Source organism: Electrona antarctica (assembly GCF_951216825.1).
Source record: "Electrona antarctica genome assembly, chromosome: 10".
Classification (NCBI taxonomy): Eukaryota; Metazoa; Chordata; class Actinopteri; order Myctophiformes; family Myctophidae; genus Electrona; species Electrona antarctica.
In genome coordinates, this window is record NC_136791.1 from 17569327 (window position 1) to 17586050 (window position 16724).

Consider the following 16724-nt stretch of genomic DNA (forward strand, 5'->3'; position numbering starts at 1 on the left):
GATTCGTTCCAGACGCACAGTCACAGACGGACAAGATACTCTTCTAGAGACCATTTTCTCGTACAGTGATTCTCAAACCTCATAATTTCAAGAGCCCCCCATAACCATTAAGTGTACAAATGTGAACCAAATGGATTTGGTTACATTTCTACCCTCCATTTGTACTCTTACATGCCTCTAACTCGGGGGTGTATTACAGGCATGGGTGTGTCACAGGCATGTAAGGGTCCATTTGGAACTCTTGGAGTCCCCAGCCCCCACTTTGAGAACCCTTGTTCTAGTGCTATCCCTGGAGAAACAGTGGAGAAATGTAACTTATGATACAGGATGTTTCATGTAAACACTAGTATCCTAGTACGTCCATACATTTTTGTTCACATAGTAATCCTATCATAGTGTTCTATATTTGTTTTAAATATGTAACTTTAACTTCATAAAATGAAGCCAACAGGGCTCTAATAACTGTTTGACTGTCTACCATATTAACTTCGGTCAGGAGTCGGAAGTTCAACAGTTTATTCAGAGAACAGAACAAGGGGTAGTCAGGGCAAAGCATATGATTGTCATGTGAATTGTGTGTGTACGTGCCTTTGAGCGTGCGTGCGTGCGTGCGTGCGTGCGTGCGTGCGTGCGTGCGTCGTGTGTGTGTGTGTGTGTGGCAGGGCCAGTAGCGGTCAGACTGATCACAGGTCTGACCCCCTACAGAAGTGTTTACCAAACCAAACAGTTTTTTTGCATTTCCTTAAAGAAATCACACTTGTGTGAAGTGAGGGCCGGCACTCTTATCATCATACATCATCATACATCAGCCAATCAAATCATCACATTCCGTGCTACAAACACCTACACACAAAGCTGTGTATTTTTAAGGGGCTAGCACCCCTCAAAAATGTCAAAATAATTAACAAATAGTACATACTGTACATACATACATACAGTACATACATACATACATACATACATACATAGATACATACATACATACATACATACATACACATACATACATACATACATGCACGTACATGTACGTCAAAAGAAATTACAAAACTTCTAATACAAATATCCATATATATATATATAAAAACAAAACAAAAAAACAACCAACAAACAAACCAAAAAATGTTACACATAGTAAAATGTGAAATCTACAAGTTCCACAGTGCATCACTGAGCTTGTCGATTGTCTATTTTCACTATTATTAAATAATGGTAAATGGATTTCATTTATATAACGCTTTTATCCAAATCGCTTTATAATGGATTTCACATTCACCCGCTCACACAAACATTCACACACCGATGGTGGAGGAAGGCTGCTCATCGGGAGCAATAGGGAGGAGGGTCTTGCTTCCGCATCAGTTGAACTATATAAACCACCTGCGTTAATAGAGCCAACCGATTGGAAAATGATGTTTGCATATTACAGAATATGCTTTAATTGCTTTGTACAACTAAACAGACTGTATCTACGGATGGTATTCCAAGCCTGACTTTCAGAATTGATTACACTGAAGACTTGTACCAAAGCAGGCCAAGTGTTCAGCTATATATAGCTGAATATAAAGGAGAAATCACTCAACAAAAAGGTGGATCCTCTCTGACTGTGGCCTTCCCAGTGACAGGACTGTATAGAAATCAAAGCACAGTTGGAAGAATTGCCCATATTTTGGGGGGCATGTTGGTGGTGTCTTGTCTGTGAAAGAATGTAATAAATGTATTCCCAGTAAGACGCCTGAGGGCGAGAAGTGACCTTGCCCTTTATGTAAATGCGACCTGTGGTCACAACAAGATGTATTTATGTAATCATCAGTGAGATGATGTCTTAAGTTGTTATTTACTGCCCTAAACAAACATTAAAGTCCATAGACTTGGCTGCCACATGACGGAAGTTCGGAAAGCCGTGCATTGGACCCCTTGCACCCCTCAAGGGGTGCAACCCATTGCACCCCTCAAACGTGGGCCTATTAAGTTGTCCTGTGTCACATAAAATATCAGCTTGTGGTTATTACCACAAGCCCTTGTTGGTAACACTTTACTTTAAGGGACAAATTCATACACGTAATTAAGCCTATATTAAGGCTTAGGTGATGCATTCGTTATCATGAACTATCATTACATTATCATTAATTACTTCTTCAATCAATTAATGCTTAAGTAACCCATTACTTAACCATTACTTTGTTAACTGTTACTTAATGTGGTGTGTTTGTAGATCTGTTATTATCGGTCAGTTCTATGCCCATGGATGAGTGCTCATAGGCGGGTAGGATTAGTGAGTTGACTCGGTCTCCGAAACTGGTTCTAAATCTTCCGGGGGTCTCGCATGTTGGGCTGGCTCACCTGGGGGTCGCAGGAGGACCCCCATAACTACCAGTTATTTAATGTTTAGTTAAGGGTTAGTTACTAGATGCTTGTCCTCCAAAGTAAAGTCACTTTCATTTCAGTGTTAACTAGAAAAAGTGCCCTTCACAGGCACAGGTCTCCACCAGGAGGATAGGAGTGTGTGTGTGTGTGATGTTTGGCAAAATGTTTAGGAGCAATATAAGTGTGTGTGTGTGTGTGTGTGTGTGTGTGTGTGTGTGTGTGTGTGTGTGTGTGTGTGTGTGTGTGTGTGTGTGTGTGTGTGTGTGTGTGTGTGGCGGCTTGGACTGTTGTAGCGCCACCATGAGGCTGATTTGAAAACGGTCAAGTGGCATTTCTTCCCAAGCCTAGTGGGAATATGCATGCACAGTTTCACCACAATACCATTTGACAACCTCAGGTATCCAATGGGACCAACCTTGTCATACCACCTTGTCGGGAAGGGGGGTAAATACATAATTGATTCAAGGTTTGACTACATTTTGGGAAGGGGAAAATGGCCATAGACATTTTCCAAAAGGTCCCTTTAGCTGTCACTTCAATATAATGTAAATGCAAATGGGTTACATGGATACCTACAAGCCTCCCATGTACACACATGCCACATTTATGCCAATCTCATGCCGTTTGGGGCATATAAAAAATCATATAAAACATCATATAAAAATCATATAAAACATCATATAAAAATCATATAAAAAATCATATATCACACAGCGAAAAAAAGCGATGGAAAAAGCGATGGAAAAAGCGATGGAAAAAGCGATGAAAAATGACCCCTGGGGGTCCTCCTGCGACCCCCAGGTGAGCCAGCCCAACATGCGAGACCCCCGGAAGTTTTAGAACCAGTTTCGGAGACCGAGTCAACTCACTAATCCTACCCGCCTATGAGCACTCATCCTGGGCCTAGAACTGACCGATAATAACAGATCTACAAACACAGCACATTAAGTAACAGGCTTAACTACTGATAGATTAACGGAGGTTAAGTAATGGTTAAGTAATGGGTTACTTAAGCATTAATTGATTGAAGAAGACATGGAATTAATGATGATTTAATGATAGTTCATGATAACTAATGCATCACCCAAGCCTTAATTAAGCCTTAATTAAGGCCTAATTAAGCCTTAATTACGTGTATGAATTTGTCTCTTAAAGAAAAGTGTTACCCTCTTGTTAATACTTTTCATTGGTTGAATATAGATACAATCCAAAGACAGACTCAACCACTTTCACTTTCAGTATATGTTTTTAAAAAGATTCTGAAAATGGTGATCTACAATGTTTTTAATTGATTGATTGAATACTTAATTAGCAGTTTGCAAAAAGAAGCACAGGAAAGTACAGTTTACAAGGTCTGCTAAGAGGATTTTAAGCCGGAGAAAGCTATGGCTCCTTTGTACTCAATTCACCGAAAAGCTAACCCACTGTGAGCTTGTAGATCGTCTAGAAAGGAAACCAACACTACCACTGGTACTGGTAGGAAAAGAAAATGTTGAAATATGGAGATACAAGGTTTCTGCCCGACGATCTGTGGAGTGGAAAGTGATGCCCCACTTCTTCAACGGGAGGGTGCAAGAGCTCATGTGAAATTCAACAGTTTCCATCCTGGTGTACTCTCTCCCTGCCTGCCTGACTGCCTTCGTTCTAACTCACTCATCTGTTGTCATTTTGTGTTTGTTTGATCTTCGGTCTAGAAGAGGGTCTTGTGTGTGTGCGTGCGCACGCGTGTGCATTTGTGTATAGGCCTATAGGGCTAATCTCGTAAAACTGAACCAATCAGCACCAAATGTCTTGTGCGCTCTGCCTATCCTACCAGGACCTATATACTGGTTTTAGATCCTCTATACTGGTTTTATCTCCTACCAGGACCTCTATACTGGTTTTATATCCTACCAGGACCTCTAGTACTGCTGGTTTTATCTCCTACAGTCAGACATGACCCATATGTGGCAGCCAAGTCTATGGACTTTTTATGTTTGCTTTAAGCATTTCTCCCATATGTAGCCTACAAAAGTAAATATCATACATAACATTTTTGTTTCTGTATTCTTAGCATATACATATGCACAGGTTATTACGGGTTGCTAAAACACCAAAAGTGTAATTAAAGAGTTAAAAAACTAACTTCTTCTTGAGTGAGTGAGTGAGCGTGCGTGCGAGAGAGAGAGAGAGAGAGAGAGGGGTCGGGCTATTTTCAGCACGCAATACCATCGTACGACCAAGTATAATAAACCACACCGACCAGGCTTTCACGTGTTGATGAGAGAGAGAGAGAGAGAGAGAGAGAGGGAGGGAGGGAGAGGGAGGGGGGGGGGGGGTGAAGCGCGTGTCTTCCGTGTGTCTCTTTCCTTCCCCTGTATCTGTCTGTCTGTCTGTCAACGCTAGGGGAGCTGGGAAAAGGAGAGGAGCTGTCCGTTTCAGGACCCTGTCTGTCTGTCAAATTCACTTAAAGTCATTTCGGTGTGAGGGGATGAATGAATGAATGAATGAATGAATGAATGGACCGGGATTCGGAATTGGGAGACCTGCTGCTGCTTTATGTTCGACCCTTGCCCCCCCTATAGCTCTCCTCTTCTTGCGTCAACCTGATCAATGCGGAAGGAGCAGGAAGGGAATCGGTAACGACACACTCTCACACAGTGCACTGTGCACTCTCTCTCTCACACTCACACACACACAGCACCACAGCACGGAGTGTAAACACCACCACCACCACCGCGTACACGCGACAGGACGGGGCTGTCGGCTGCCTGTGTACCGGCCGGCCGGTCTGCTGTCTGTCTGTCACCGTTGCAGGTTGGTTCGTCCCCCTATAGCTGGCTGCTGGCCGCGTTGCTGCTGACCGTCGCTGGAAGCAATGACAGTGAGTTAATGATAACCGTAATTTGTATCATGTCACCTTGTGTTGTTGTTATATATTGTCATCGGACTGACTTGGTGTTGTTGTTGTTGAGCTACGCCTATTATATGTCTGGTCTGCCGTTTGCATTCAACACTAAAAAAATAAATAAAAATACAAACAGCGACACACGCGTTTGGTGTGTGCAGTGGTGGGAAAAAGTAGACTCACATTTTTTGTTACGCAAGTATCAATACTGCAATGTAGAGAGATGCTCTTTTACAAGTACAAGTCTGGAATTCAAAAATGTACTTGTAGCCTGGAATCAAATGTAGCCTACTTGGTGGGCCTAGGTTAGCTACCAAACAACAAAGAATGTCCCATTTCACAAATTGTAAAAGTACAGTAGCCTACTTAGTTTAATTAGTTACTTTACACCACTGGGGGGTAGTTTATTGTGTGTGTGTGTGTGTGTGTGTGTGTGTGTGTGTGTGTGTGTGTGTGTGTGTGTGTTTCAGAGAAAAAGATGTGGAGAAATATCAGGTGTTGAAGATGATATAAGGCTGGCTGGAGTTGAGACCTTAGACAGTAAAAAACAAACAAACAAAAATCCTACCATAATGTCGGCAGTGTTCATGTAAGCCTAATTATGTTTTGTTGAATAAACCTATATGACAACAACAACTTACTACTACTACTTCTACTACTACTACTACTACTACTACTACTACTACTACTAACAATAATAATAATAGTGACCATATATGGAGATGTGATGTCACGAGGCGTGGGTGATGGACGGTAGATGCAGGTTTTCATAGTAAATGCGACCTATGGTCGCAATAACACATAACACATAACAGCCCAGAGGGCTTACTTGCGCAAGCAGAGCGCGCAAGTGCGGTAATCGGCTGGGTATGTTGGTGTTGCCCATCGGCCAATCAGGGACCACCATTCTTGATGGTGGTCCCTTATTGGCTGTTGATGGTGACGTAACTAAGGTACGTGTCAATAACGGGTCACAGGTAGGCCATGTATGGTAACAGGACAACTCACCCTTTTCTACAACTGGCTTTGTTAGTTTACGTGTCTGTCTGTCTGTCTGTTCGTACCAAAAAATGAGCATGGTTGCTATGGTCACCCAGTTCACACGGGTGTGATTTCATTACGTCAGACATTGCGTCAGACCACAGCTATTCAGTCTATATAAGACCTTACACCACTCAGTTCACACGGGTGGGATTTTTCCACCTTCAAGTGAGTTGTCCGGACATCTCACCCCGAAAGTCCGGACAACTCACCAGACATCTCACCCCGGTGAGATGTCTTCACTTTCGGGGGTGAGCTGTCTTCACTTTCGGGGGTGAGCTGTCTTCACTTTCGGATTGAGTTGTCTTCACTTTCGGGGTGAGTTGTCTCGGGGTGAGAGTTGAGTGATTCCACTCATTTCCTTGTATAAGTATATGCTCAATTCTTTATCCTATTTATCTTGATTTCTCTCTCTCTCTGTGTGTGTGTGTGTGTGTGTGTGTGTGTGTGTGTGTGTGTGTGTGTGTGTGTGTGTGTGTGTGTGTGTGTGTGTGTGTGTGATAAACTTCTGAAGAAATGTGTAAAACTGTGTTGGCAACTTGGCCATAGATATGTTAATATTACCTGGACCTCACCTAATTTGTTTACTCAAGATGGCTGATTGGTTATATAAGGTCACTTGTAATTTCTCACATGCTAATGTATAACTATGATGAAAGCACATCATCGTTGTTGGGGGGGGGGGGGGGGGGGGGGGTGCAATATTGCTTTGCTATTCAGATGTATATGTATAACACATTTGACAATAACAAAATAAAGCCTATCTGACTGAGGAGCGCTGCCACACGCGCACACGCGCGCACACACACACACACACACACACACACACACACACACACACACACACACACACACACACACACACACACACACACACACACACACACACACACACACACCACGTCCCCCTCAATGCTGTGAGTGAGAGAGAGAGACAATCTACTCCTTACAACAGTGTTTCACCGGATTTTGCTGTTAAATAAATAAATAATTAGCGTGTGATTGCGCACGTCTGTATAGGAACCGATAGTTAGAACCGAAATTGAATTATTGTAATGGGTACCCGGTACCCAAAGTACAGACAACTTACCCCGCCATAAGCCTTAACCCTAACCCGAGCTGTCCGTCTGTTCCCTTTACCAACTCGCCTAACTCACCCCAGCGGAAAGTACAGACAACTCACCCCGCCATGTCAGAAAGTTAGTTGTCCAAATACTGTTGGGTGAGCTGTCCGTCTTTTCCCTTTACCAACTCGCCTAACTCGCCCCAGCGGAAAGTACAGACAACTCACCCCGCCATTTCAGAAAGTGAAGACAACTCACCGGGGTGAGTTGTCCAGTATTCCCATGTATGGCCTACATGTGTGCGCAAGGCACAAGTTGGCACCTCGACAGAGTGCATTTCTAGTTTCCATCGTGGTCCTGGGTATTCAATTCATCAAGTCAAGACATAAAGACATACAATAGACATCATCAATACTAGGAGCAGTAAAAGTATACAGAATAAAAATCACACCTGTGTGAAGTGAGGGGCGCTCTTATCATCATACGCAAAAGTATCATCTCATTCTGGCCAATTACATTTTGCGTCCTCACTTTTGTCTTCAATGTTAGTGTTTACACAAACAATCGAAAATGGCCATTCGATGTCAATGGCATTCAATGTTGTCATAGGTGGTGGCAGCAAAACAATGTTTGTGTTTTCAAACCCTCAAAGCTGGACATAGGAGGGGCTAGCACCCCTCAAAAACAGTGGAGGGGGGGGTTGATTTATTTTGGCTATAGAAGACTTGTCTAGGTCCAGTTGCAAATTACAGACAGGTGCTCTTTTATGGATGTTGGTAGGAAATTCAACTTTTTGGTGGCATGATAATTTCGTTTTTTAAGTGTGTGAACTCGCTCCAAATGTGTCAGACGGTCCCAGGCTGGGGTAGTGAGCTGCTGCTGTAGTCCAGCTGAAAGATGATCGGTGGCAGGTAACAGGATCATCAGAACAGGGAGTGGTGGTAGTGGTGGTTAGAGACACAGTCCTGCTGTAACACAAACATCACAAGTTAAGAGTCCCCCATAATAACAGCAAACAGTGTGTTCATCAACAGCCCTGGTATACTGTATGTCATTCGGTCAATTCCTGGAGATATTGAAAGAAAAGAGTCAGTCAATCAATCAATCAATCAATCAATCAATCAATCAATCTTTTTTTTAATAATGTTAGTCTATACACTGTTTTGGCTATTGATTATTCCCTTTGGAGATTAAATAGTATATTTTGTAACTGGAACCTGGCAAGAAATGTGCAATGTACAAGACAACAACAACAAAGTGCAAGGGGAAAATACCAACACAATTTGCATTAAAACAATTTCAGTCCCAAACCATAGATTATGCGTTTTCAAACCTTTTCATATCAAGGCCCATTATTTATTCAGCATTTGAGCCATGGACCACCATTTGATGACCGTCACAGACTCAAACTTAAAGAATACTTTGTCGGGGTGCATACGTTGGTTCAACATACCAAGAGTCCTACAGTCATTTGTCCTGTGCTAATGACTGTGTGACAAGTTAAAAATCAACCGTGCTGCGGGTTAAAAAATCACCTGTGGCTCCCGACATGTGTGGCGGGATAAAACTAACCTGTGGCGGGTTAAAAATCACCCGTGTCGTCCACGTTCGGTTAGGGTTAGGGTAGGGTTTTTGGTACGATATCGGACTCATGACTGTAGGACTGTTGGCATGGCTAACCATATTGTGATAGTACTCATTGCTATAGAGTGTTCAGTAACAGGAGTCTCCATGTCTCCCCAGCTCTTTATTAAACATAGGAAATCAGGTTAGGTTACCAATTTTATCAAATCAGGATAGAGAACTCAAGTCAGGATACAGATTAAGTGATCAGACTAAATTGGAAGGTTTAAAAAAGAAGTAGAAGAAGAAGAAATACCATGATATTTGTTTTATTATCTTGTCAATTAAATAAATTGTTTTTATTCGGTTGCAAATTAATATCCTCAAGTCCACACCCACAGGCTGGAAATATACATGCTTTTGATAACATGATACTCAGTATGTACAGTTCAGTGTGACACACACTTGCACGCACGCACGCACGCACGCACGCACGCACGCACGCACGCACACACGCACACACGCACACACGCACACACACACAGGTTGGCTGCCAGTTTGTAACTTGTATCAGATGTCAGGTGTCACCATTAAACTATCAACAGCAGTGGGAGAAGTACTCATGTTGTTTTACTTACGTAAGACTCCACGTAAAACACCACAACATAAAAAGAGGGTCCAGTATTCAAAATTTGACTTGTGAGTAAAAGTACAAAAGTATTGGCATCAAAATGTACTTGCAGTACCAAAGTAAAAGTGCTCAAATTTGACAACAATAAATGTACTTAGTTACTTTCTACCACTACCTTTCTGTCTGTCTGTCTGTCTGTCTGTCTGTCTGTCTGTCTGTCTGTCTGTCTGTCTGTCTGTCGTCTATTGCTGTCCTTTTAATGTTATCTGCTCCCCTCTTGTATTCCTGACACAAACACACACACACACACACACACACACACACACACACACACACACACACACACACACACACACACACACACACACACACACACAGACCTCCCGTGCTGATCTGGGGTCAGTGTTTCAGGCTACATGACAGAGATTGATCTTCCAGAGTGGTGATTTTTTTCTACATGTGTTCACTTCAAACGTCCTTGACCATGTGTGTGCGTGTGTGCGTGCATGCGTGTGTGTGAGAGAGAGAGAGTGCATGCATGCGTGCGTTCATGCATTTGTGCGTGTGTGTGTGTGTGTGTGTGTGTGTGTGTGTGTGTGTGTGTGTGCATGAGTAAAACTTAGTTTGAACTGCCACAGCTGTGAAGAACATTCAGGCTCTCTGCTAGTGTCTCATTGGATGAAGGGCAGGATGCTGACGCACATAGACACACAGACACACACTTGCACGTAGGCACACGTTGCACGCAGACACACACTTCCACACAGACACACTTGCACACACACGTGACAATTGGATGCATGCACATAGACGTGTTGCACACATGCAGGCACACACACTTGCACATAGACACACATTGCATGCAGGCGCTGCACACACTTGCACATAGAAAACGTTGCACGCAGACACACACACTTGCACATTAGACACACAAGCACATATACACACTTGCACATATACAAATGTGCACACAGGCAGGCACGCGCACACACACACACACACACACACACACACACACACACACACACACACACACACAGGCACTCTCACACATATATTATGTACTAACAGCATGTGTGTGTCCAGATTGATCAGCCTGCAGACAGTATGTAAAGCACTTAGTTAAGCATACAGCGTATCGATCAGACTAGCAGTGTAGTGTTGGCTGTGAGATATCCCTCCATGTGCAATATATACAGCAGACCGACAGGACCCCCGCCTTGGACACAGCTGATGAATTAGCTTAGCGTAGTAGCATATACTCTACTATCATAATGTACTATAGCATGTCATATAGCTTGGGGAATCGGAACGTTTCCCGGTTCGATTCCCCGGCCGGCCCCCGAGCTCCTTAATTCCTGCATGCTGCGTGTCTTTGAGCAAAGACACTGAACCTCTAAACTGCTGCTGATGAGCAGGTTGGTGCCCTTGCATGGTTTTCTCTGCCGCGGTCGGTCTGTGTGTGTGTGTGTGTGTGTGTGTGTGTGTGTGTGTGTGTGTGTGTGTGTGATGGTTTGTTTGGAGCATAGCGCTATATTATGAATGCACCATCTACAGTACCATTTATTTACTATCTTATCATCTCTTTTGGGTGGAAACCTCTTATGTCCAAAACTGTTACTTTTCAGGATTCAAATTCAAGAATAGCAAAAGTAGCAGATCCACACGGACACTTTTGTGTCCACCTTTGTTTAAATGGAGATAAGAGGTTTCTGACCAACATCAATGATAACTGTAATAATGTCCAGACTCCAGGCATATTGCATACCGTAGATGTCGGGCGGAAACCTTGTATATCCAAAACTTTTGCTTTTCAGGAAACAAAAAAGACTGCCTCCCCTTTAAGGCACGTTCACGTTTGGTCAAAATTGTCCCAAATGGTCAGAATATGCCTTTTTAAGTGGTGCAACCACTTCATTAATTGCTTTGTGTGTGCCCATGCCTGGCTGCCTGGCTGGCTGGCTACCTGTGTCTGAGCACGAACATTCTCCAGACCAGCAGTGGGAAATGCAGTAGGCTCAGAAGACTGAGGAACGGGGTACCACATTGGTCGGTCCTCTCGCCGATGCTGTTCAACATTTACATACATGACCTACCTGATACATCGTCCAGAAAGTATGGCTATGCAGACGACCTTGCCATCATGTTGAGTCGACCAACGTGGAAGAGGGCCTGAATGAAGACATGGGCAACATGGTAGCATACCTTCAAAGGTGGCGTCTACAGCTTAGCGTCGGAAAGACAGTCGCTGCGGCATTCCACCTTAGCACCAGGGAAGCAAGGAGGGAACTTGAGGTGAGTGTCGACGGTAAACGCATGGAGGTCCAGCAAGCCCCGAAGTACCTTGGCGTGCGTCTGGATCGGACACTGTCCTTCAGACAACACCTCAAAGAACTCAAGGCCAAGGTGACATCCAGGGTTGCACTGATCCGCCGCCTCGCTGGAACAACCTGGGGAGCCTCCGCTAAGACGCTGTTCACCCAAGCCCTGGTCTTCTCTGCAGCGGAATACTGCGCCCCAGTCTGGAGCAGAAGCCCCCATGTAAGAAAGGTCGATGTGGCAATTAACAACGCCCTCCGGATCATAACGGGATGCCTGAAGCCCACCCCTGCGTCCCACTCTCCAGTCCTTGCGGGAATAGCTCCGGCCCGCCTCCGACCACCCTCGTCCTGGCCAGGAAAGCCCAAAAGCATGACTGGCACATCCTGCATGGCACCACAACAACTCCAGCGCCTCCAAGCAGACTCAGGTCTCGTCACCCCTACAACAGGGCAGCACAGGAGATGCTCAACTCCACCTCTGAGGATATCTCCAGAGATGCATGGCTGGCAGCAGTGTGGAAGCAGGAGTGGGAGTCAGCCGGGCCCTCCCGTATGCATAGCTACATCTGGGAACCAGGAGATGGCGCCATAGGAGGAGATGACCTACCTCGCCAGCAATGGACCACACTGAACCGTTTAAGAACTGGGGTTGGGCGCTTCAATGCATCAATGCAGAAGTGGGGATTGGCGGACAGTGCGCCATGCTAGTACGGTGACCCATCTACACCTGCCCCTTATACAGACCACCCTCGGAAGCCTTCTTCGACCTGGGACCAGATATGCGGGCGTGGCTCCACGACACCGAGTTGGACCTCTGACGTTACACGAAAAGAAGAAGCACGAAAATAGCATTTGGTTGGTTTTCAAAACCAAGTGTCACTGTTGGGAGGGATCAACATATGGAATGTCACAACAGGTCAGCTCCATATATGGAGATCTAAGGGTTTAAGGTTTAAGGTCAGATGGCCGTATATGCAGATCTAGGTGTTAATCCAGTCTTCTCCATGTAGGCCTATGGCTATCCAGGGTTGGATGAGATCAGTGTCGTAATCTTCATATATAGACGGCCATATATGCAGCGTGTCACCAGGCGTGACAGACCGACGGCCATATATGGTGGCGTGAAGTGTCACGAAGTGTTACGGGCTGACGACCATATGGCGGTGTGACGGATCGACTGACGGACTGACAGGTTTTTCAGGTTTTCATAGTAATCTGCGACCTGCGATTGCAATAATCAATAGCTGGAGCCCCCCAGTGTACAGGCCTAGGATGTTGGGGAAAACATTTGTAGAAAAATAGCTGAGCTTTGGATTGTCAACTTTCAGCAAACCATATTTAGTGCAGAGCGAAAACAGAAAAGACTATACTAGTACAGAGCCCGGAGGGCAGTATAGAGGGTAGGCGCGTGACATCATCATCAAACCAGGAAGTTATGCAGGAACGCCTACTGAGTGGCAAAAAACTACTTCCTGGCCTCGACAGCCCATACATCCACACAGAAAAGTCCTATCTGATTGCATTAAACAACATTAAACAATGTTAAACTCACTTTGCATGTTGCTTTGCCACTCGATTTGCCACTCGATGTGCCATTCACTTTAAGCATGCGCATACTCTCTATAGGGTTGAAGTGGTGAAGTTGTTCTTATGGCAGTAGGAGGTATAGGTAGGTATTTTAATGAGTCTGAAGTTCCCTGTGTCCTATAGGCAGAGTGAACGTTGTACTTTTACTAGCGCTCTGCATTATGATATGGTACCTTGGACCGTGACACCCAGGTAGTAGTAGTGGTGGTGTTTGGGGCCTGTTGAGGAAACATTCAGGTGCACGCACACACGTATACACGCATGCACGCATGCACGCACGCATGCACGCACGCGCACACACAAACACACACACACACTCACATGCACACACATGCACATGCACACATACTCGCCGTCCTGACTGGATAAGAGGAAAGGCAGCCAAGTAGAGGTTAGTCCTGGCTGCTCAAAGTCAATTCACAGATCTTGGAGGGAGAAAGAGAGGAAAGGCCTGTTTCAACAAAACAACACATTAGAGCAAGAGCGCCTGTTAACCCTCACCGACAGAAATACATACAGTGTCATTATTGAACCATGACATGGTTTCTCTATGTAAAGCACCATGGATAAAGGTGCTATATAAATGCACCATTTTACCAAAAATGCACCATTTGTCCTATGTTTTTCACTTGCCCTTTTCTTTTCTCTTTCTGCGGACTGCGCCCCAGGCCAGTGTAACAACTGGATGTGGCCTCACTACAAATCCCATGAACCTATGAACCTATGAATCAATAAGTCTTATTTCCTTGGAATTTCATCAGAAAATAACCATGGCCAGTATGCACGCCTTCAGCTGAGTTGCTGTCCTAGAACTGTCTTATTTCCTCGGGTAGGTAGGTATGCAGGAAGGTATGCAGTGTTGCTTGTTTTTTCAGCACAGAAACGATTGCACATTGTATCTCATCTCCACTGGGACACACCTTCTCTTGGACAGATATTGCAGCATCCACGCTGTGTGGATGCTGAAGCCTTCAGCATCCACGCTGTGTGGATGCTGAAGCCTTCAGCATCCACGCTGTGTGGATGCTGAAGCCTTCAGCATCCACGCTGTGTGGATGCTGAAGCCTTCAGCATCCACGCTGTGTGGATGCTGAAGCCTTCAGCATCCACGCTGTGTGGACGCTGAAGCCTTCAGCATCCACGCTGTGTGGATGCTGAAGGCAGGCCGGTGGCCAGCACTGTCAAAGCGGACATCGCTGGTGGTGGTGGTGGGTGTGGCATCCCTTTTGTGTAGCTTTGGCAGGTGGAGGTGGACGGTGGGTGACAGCCACTGTTCTGAATTAGTTGAGAGCCATGGGCTTTTATTCTGGTGTCAGGCAATCTTCGTTGGTGCATTGTTTGTTTGATTGATTGATTGATTGATTGATTGATTGATGGAATACCTTATTAGTCAGAAAAGTAAACAGCTCGTATACAGTCAGACATTCAGGCTATAAGGAATCAAGGATAACACAAAAATGTCCTGGGGAATTGTTTCCATTGTGGTCCTATGTATTCAATTCATCAACATAGCATACAAAATTAACACAATAATAAATTACAGTACAACAGTACGAAACACTACATGTAGCCTACAAAGGAGAAAAAATGCTTATCTTTTTGATTGATGGACAATTAAGTAACAAGACCCTTTTCTTCTTTTCCTTGCTGTATACATTGCACCATGCTGATAGGCCAAGCAGCATTGGACCCGAAGGTCTGGCACTGGTCGCGTTGTACCTTACTGTACTTCTGAAATAATGTGCTCAGTGCTGGGCAGTCTACTCTGGACAACCTGCTGCAGAGCTTAATGTTTTGCAATGGAGGTGTTGGCATACCACACTAATGCAGTGTGATGATGATCTCTGGTGCAACAATCATTTGGCTGTTCTATTCTGTGCTTATCCACTTGAAAGGGCGGGAGGGGGGGGGGGTGTTAGACAGTGTAGGAGAGATAGACTGTAGGGAAACTGAGGGGGAGACAGTGTAGGAGAGATAGACAGTATAGGGAAGCTGAGAGGGAGACAGTGTAGGACAGACAGACAGTAGGAAAGCTGAGAGACAGACCAGTAGAAAAGTTGAGAGACAGACAGGAAAGCTTAGAGGGAGACAGTGTAGGAAAGACAGACAGCATAGGGAAGCTGAGAGGGGGACAGTGTAGGAGAGACATACAGTAGGACAGCTGAGAGGGAGACAGTGTGGCAGAGACAGACAGTAGGACAGCTGAGAGGGAGACAGTGTGGCAGAGACAGACAGTAGGACAGCTGAGAGGGAGACAGTGTGGCAGAGACAGACAGTAGGACAGCTGAGAGGCAGACAGTATACATTTGAGAAACAGACAGGAAAGCTTAGAGGGAGACAGTGTGAGAAAGACAGTATAGGGAAGCTGAGAGGGGGACATGTAGCAGAGACAGACAGTAGGACAGCTGAGAGGGAGACAGTGTGGCAGAGACAGACAGTAGGACAGCTGAGAGGGAGACAGTGTGGCAGAGACAGACAGTAGGACATCTGAGAGGGAGACAGTGTGGCAGAGACAGACAGTAGGACAGCTGAGAGGGAGACAGTGTAGCAGAGACAGACAGTAGGACGGCTGAGAGGGAGACAGTGTAGGAGAGACAGACAGTAGGACAGCTGAGAGAGAGACAGTGTAGCAGAGACAGACAGTAGGACAGCTGAGAGGGAGACAGTGTAGCAGAGACAGACAGTAGGACGGCTGAGAGACAGACAGTGTAGGAGAGACAGACAGTAGGACAGCTGAGAGAGAGGGAGACAGTGTAGCAAAGACAGACAGTAGGACGGCTGAGAGGGAGACAGTGTAGGAGAGACAGACAGTAGGACAGCTGAGAGAGAGGGAGACAGTGTAGGAGAGACAGACAGTAGGACAGCTGAGAGGGAGACAGTGTGGCAGAGACAGACAGTAGGACAGCTGAGAGGGAGACAGTGTAGGAGAGACATACAGTAGGACAGCTGAGAGGGAGACAGTTTGGCAGAGACAGACAGTAGGACAGCTGAGAGGGAGACAGTGTGGCAGAGACAGACAGTAGGACAGCTGAGAGGCAGACAGTATACATTTGAGAAACAGACAGGAAAGCTTAGAGGGAGACAGTGTGAGAAAGACAGTATAGGGAAGCTGAGAGGGGGACATGTAGCAGAGACAGACAGTAGGACAGCTGAGAGGGAGACAGTGTGGCAGAGACAGACAGTAGGACAGCTGAGAGGGAGACAGTGTGGCAGAGACAGACAGTAGGACATCTGAGAGGGAGACAGTGTGGCAGAGACAGACA

The 16724-nt window shown here is 45.3% G+C and overlaps 1 protein-coding gene across 1 annotated transcript in view; it reads left to right on the forward strand.

Moving 5' to 3' along the window:
- LOC306930743 (putative E3 ubiquitin-protein ligase makorin-1) overlaps window positions 1–16724 on the forward strand; it is a gene marked incomplete at both ends in the record, with an annotated part of 28261 nt that overhangs the window by 1371 nt on the left and 10166 nt on the right. The window lies entirely within an intron of this gene.